Below are 6,110 nucleotides of genomic sequence, written 5' to 3' on the forward strand. Positions count from 1 at the left end.
TGTTTTTAACGCCTCCGAACGCCGCGAAGAATACCATACACGTAAAAGTCTAAAACGGATCGTACGATTTGAGGTGCCATTAATTTAGTTTCAATTCTGACGGATAATTGGAAAGATCGGAAAAAAATAATTCTCATATGTGCGCCAGTGACATCGTAGTAGGTGTTGTTATCCTTTATGATATTTGCTTTCATGGAATTAATCTTCGTTCCGCTTCTATAGCGCAAAAATGATAATGAATATTTAGGATGAATAGCGCACTTCTATATCTTCTATCTATATAAAGAAAAATGATTCGTCAAATATGATGCTAAGCGTAAAATTCGGAAATGGATCGTGTGATTCGAGCTGTTCCTATTTTGTTGTGCCCGTAAAATATTTATACGGCGAAGAAATTGGATTATTCTGAAGGAAAATAGAAAAAGGGCCTGGCCGGGTAAGGGAGTAGAAAGTACCACCAAACCAAATTACTAACTGTATGGCAAATATTGTATAGGATATTAAATAAGTAATTTTGACGGTTTATTTGAACCTATTTGAACCCTTCTGTGATTTAACCTAGGATCTATAGTGAAGAACGAAAAGAAAAAATCGAGATAAAAAAGAATTATCAAAAAAAATTCATCTAAATTTTAGTACTAAAAAAAATATTTAAATTTTGATTTTTTTTTTGGGGTTTAGAGATTCAGTACTACTCTAATTCATATTCAAATGTATTTCTACGGCTTTTCTAGATATGTGTGATTTTTTCAGACTTTTTTAGTGTTGCGCGGTACAAAAAAATATTGTTTTTTATATTTCCAAAGAGTCTGACTGAGTAAGAGAGTAAAAAGTCCCCCAAACCAAATCACCAGCTGTATGAAAAATATTGTATAGGGTACTAAATAAAACATTTTGGCAGTAGTACCATATATTGAGTCCTTATAGGATCTATGGTGAAAAATGCACCTTTTGGTTTTTTTCACGCCATTCTCAATAGCTTTGAGACAAAAATATGAGAAAAAAATTGAAAGTACATTTTTCTTAGGTGTATCGATCAATATTTTCAAACAATGTTTTCATCAGAAAATCAAACACTGAAAAAATTTTAAATTAATTTTTATTTTTATTTTAAACTATTTTTTTTATTTTGAGATTCAGTACTACTCTAGTTTGTATTAAAAAATTTTCCTACGTCTATTTTAGGTATATGTGATTTTTTATTTTGGAATTTTTAGAGTGTTTTTCGCGATACAAAAAAAATATATATATTTTCAGACATTTCGAAATTTTGAAAAAAAAATATTACTCTGAGACCCAATTTTACTCTAATTTTTATTTAAATGCGTTCGAAAGTGTTTTTTCCACATGTAGCGTAATTTTTTTCTTGAATTTTTAAGAGGATTGTGCGAAAAAAAATGTTTTTTTTTGGCCTTTGGACATTTTTAATTTATTTAGAATTTAGAGACCCATTACTGCTCTAATATTTTTAAAATTTTGTTTTTCATATGTCTAAATTTTGTCGGTATATTTGGAGAATTGGAGAATTTTTTCTCTCGTATCTTGAAATATATATGATTATCTTTACATTGGATTTAGATGGTTTACCAAATTCATAGAATTCAGCAGTACGATAGAGCTCTGTGAGACAAAAATAAAGTCCTTGTGGAAAGATCATTCGGATTAATGAGAAGAACACTTAAAAAATCCGAATTGTCTTTATTTTTTTTATTTTAATCTCACAATTGAAAACCACGAAAACCATAAAATAATCGATTTCAAGAAAATAAAAATAATAATGCAGGCGATGAAGAAAATTATTTTTGTGTCTCGTAATGATCTTAAACATTTAGGAAAAATTACTCCACATATAGAAAAAAGGACACATACGAACGCATTTAAATAAAAAATAGAGCAGAAGTTACATATTTTTTCAAAATTTCGAAATGCCAGAAAATTTATAAAATTTGTTTGTACTGCGCATTTAATTTTTTTTATTATTAGATTTTTTGATGAAAAAAATTATAGGAGGTTGTGTCCAAGATACGACCGCATTGTTGACGTAGAACTACACTGTTATTTTATATAAGTCGCTTGTTCATACCTTCAGATATTATTCTATAATGTTGTGAAATTATAGAAACAACTGCTTAGTAGAATAATATCTGAAATGGATTTTTCATTGTAGAATCAGTTGACGATAATTGATTGATGATTCATTCTTGCCCTCGCAAAACAATATACTAGCTGATCGTATGTCGCAATTTATTCCATGTCAATGCATTGAAAATTTACCTCGAACGCTATTCCGGTGGCCTTTTTCGCAATTAACATAGACTTGGCTACAGTCGATTATATAATCAAATGTTGCACCAGCACCATTATTCCACATCTCATAACTACATCAATATATCTTTGGTACCGCATGGAAACAACAACAATGACAACACTTGCAAGTATCAAATATCATGCTACATGTTATTTAGTATTGCCTCAAAGAAATCGCACCTCTAGGCATCGTTCGTACAACGTGAACCAAGCGCCAAACAAGCGTTCGCCATAGCATGCATACAGAGCCAGCATACATTGGTGGCTTGAAACTACTAGGAATATAAACACTTCTCATCATTTTGCGCTATTCTCAAAAGAAACGCTTCTGTTAATATTACTGGCCTCGAAAAAAGTTGCATTACTTTCTCATGCTCGAGAGAAGCGCAGCTGTCACCCTTAGTGGAAGAAGTTTTACTATTGGCAAGCGAAACCTAATTGTCGCGACCGCCAATATAATCTTACATTGCGATCGATAGATGGGCTTCAAACATGAAGCCTCATCCCAGAAAGTTCTTTGCTGGCTACAACGAGGAAAACTCTATAAACTCTTTTATGAAGCCGGCTAGTACGTGGGTGCTAAGCACGTAATGCGGCGTTGATTGTGTTCCACACTGTGACACTCTCCCAGCTCAATGGAAGCGCGTCCTCGCGCTATCAGCGGAGAGAGAGTGCCGACAATGTTTAGCTCGTGATGTTACTGCAGTCCGATGCGAAGCGAGGCACAGTTCGATTGTTGGTTGTGCAGCTTAACTACGATGTCCGCTGCTGCTGCTGCTCCTGCTATTGATTTTGATGAAGACCGATGCGACGCCCAGCTCGATGGTTACTCGGATTAGCTTCAGTGTTCGATGCTCCTGCTGCTGCTATTGCTATTGGAGCAGACCGATGCGACACCTAGCTCGATATTGGCTGCTCGGGTTAGCTTCCTTGTTAGCTGCTGCCACTGCTGCTGGTGTTCCTTGTTAGATGTTGCTCGTATCACGTCCGTTGTAAGAATGCCGACTGCGCGGAGTCGCTCGCGCTTTTATAGCCTGGCTCATCTTTTCCTTACATGTGATTGGTCTATAGTTCTCATGGCATGATTCTCATGTTTCTTTATTGTTGTTATTATTATTATTTCATCACCCTATCCTGTACTCTACACTAATCACATGCAAAATTCCAGAACGTCATTCACTTTTTGGTGACTAAACAAGTGAAATGAACTCTTTTTGTTAATAACAACCTTTTCGAGTAGTAGCAGTGGCAATGCTTCGTTATGGTCAATATTAGCGCAAATGTAATCCTAGTTGAAGGCTATTTTGCGACTGGCACGCGAACCCAAATAACTTATAACATTCCAGTAAGACATTGAAGATGCTTGGTATTCCCCAAATAATTTTTTGGCGCACAACCTTAACGCTTGCTTCGCCATAACGTCAGTTTAATGCATTGATGCATTCTCAAAGGCACCAACGAAGCCCTTATGATGACGGAAAACAAACAATGTTAACTGCTTGGAAACCACCGACCGCCTTCACCACCAGCGGGGGGAGCTTGATTTTGGTTGCTGTCTGGGTAACAGCGTTTTTTTTTCGACCGACGCGCCGAAATCGCCTACTTCACTGTTGTTCGATGCGGTGTCTCACGCGCGAAGGCTCGGTTCAGTGCGAGCGCTTTTCACTGCACCAACAACGCGTGCATCATAAGATGACGCTTGCCTCGAAATTTTGCCTACGCGAAGCGTCCAATTTATGACGCGGAAAGAAAAACACACAATATGAATAACGCCAAAAACGAACTGAAAAAACCACACGACGATATCCAAGTTGGATTACCACTGGTGGGGTCCAATCTTAGATCGAAGCGCAGCGAAAGCAAAATGAACTGGATTGCTCAACAGTCCGATACCGAATGAAAGTTTGCCTCAGCGAGATCCACTGTTTATACTCTAAGCAAGTATTCCCCTTCATTCTTCTACTGTTCCTTTGTTCACGGAGACTTTAAATCCTACGATTTCCCCTCCGTTGGTCTTCGGTAAGTTGCTCGTTATTTACCGCTTTGTTCGGGAAAGCACACAAATGGACAGAACAAATGTATGAGAAAATGGAAACGCTTAAAGTTTTCATGAAATTAAACCATTTACAAACCAGGGAATTCTAATTTATATCATATTAAACAAATCTTACGGTATTTCCGATTCGTTTAGTATGTAAATCGCCAAAATCCGTTCGCGGCAAAAATAGTTATTAACGTTAACTTTATTTCATAAAAACGTGACCTGTTTTCTGATTTGGCACCCTTAATGAGAGACATCTACATCAAAATAGTGTGAAGATATTTATCAATCTATAAAACCCGTAGGAACAAATTTAAATATGAATTAGAGTAGTACTGAATCTCTAAATCACAAAAAAAATCTAAATCTCTATATATTTTTTAGTACTCCAATTTTGATGGATTTTTTTATAATTTTTTTTTATACACCGTAGTAAGATGCACATTCAGTATTTTTACAAATTTTTATCTCGAAGCTTTTGAAGATGGCGTGAAATAAACGAAAAAGTACGTTTTTCACTATAGATCCTATGTTAAACCACATATGGGTTCAAATAAACCGCCAAAATTTCTTATTTAATGTTCTATACAATATTTGCCATACAGCTGGTGATTTGGTTTAGGGGACTTTTTACTCCCTTACCCAGCCAGACTCTTTGGAAATATAAAAAAATATTGTTTTGTACCGCGCAACACTCAAAAAAATCTGAAAAAATCACACATATCTAGAAAAGCCGTAGAAACACATTTAAATATGAATTATGGTGGGTTTACATTGGGGAGATCTATAGCTATAGATGAATTTATTCACGTGAAAATAGGTGTAAACTGGTGAGAATAAATATGATACACTTATTCGAGGTATATATAACTTGAATAAATTCAGCATATGTAAATGCTTGTGAATTTCTCACTGGTGAGAAATCACTAAAGTTGGGTGCAGTTCTACTTCAGGTGAATAAATTCACCGAAGATATGAATATATTCATTATAGAAGTTCACGCTAGTGTAAACGGTTGATGCGATTTCTATAAATCTCATCATATTTCTTCACATGAATATATCACTAGTCTAAACCCACCCTTAGAGTAGTACTGAATCTCTAAATCCCAAAAAAAAATCAAAATTTCAATATTTTTTTAGAACTAAAATTTTTGATGATTTTTTTTTGATAATTTTTCTTGATACACCGTAGTAAGATGCACATTCAGTATTTTCTTCAAATTGTTTTCTCGAAGCTTTTGAGGATGGCGTGAAATAAACGAAAAAGTACGTTTTTCACTATAGATCCTATGTTAAACCACATAGTGGTTCAAATAAACCGTAAAAATTTCTTATTTAATATCCTATACAATATTTGCCATACAGCTGGTGATTTGGTTTGGGGGCATTTTTTACTCCTTTACCCGGCTAGGCCCTTTGAAAAAAAAATGAGAGAAGCAAATTTGAAAATTTCATGAGAGAGGCATTAAGAACAAAACGGTACATATTTGACCCAAATCGGAAAATCCAAAGCATCTTAAATAAAGATTTTAATTTCATCCACAAATAATGGATTTCTTCTTCTCCAACCTAAAAAATATTGGAAAGAAAGATTTCTCACATTATATATGAAGGAAGAATCGAACCAACACAAGAGCATTTTATATGCATTATGAAAAGTCGAATTCTTTATTTTCAATGAGCTCGCAAGGCATTTCAAGCGATTCCGTTTCTCATGTTGCCTGATTTCCACCTTAAAACGACCAGTTCATGTTTCTCCT

The sequence above is a fragment of the Toxorhynchites rutilus genome, chromosome 3 (genome assembly GCF_029784135.1).
Source record: "Toxorhynchites rutilus septentrionalis strain SRP chromosome 3, ASM2978413v1, whole genome shotgun sequence".
NCBI classification, from domain to species: domain Eukaryota; kingdom Metazoa; phylum Arthropoda; class Insecta; order Diptera; family Culicidae; genus Toxorhynchites; species Toxorhynchites rutilus.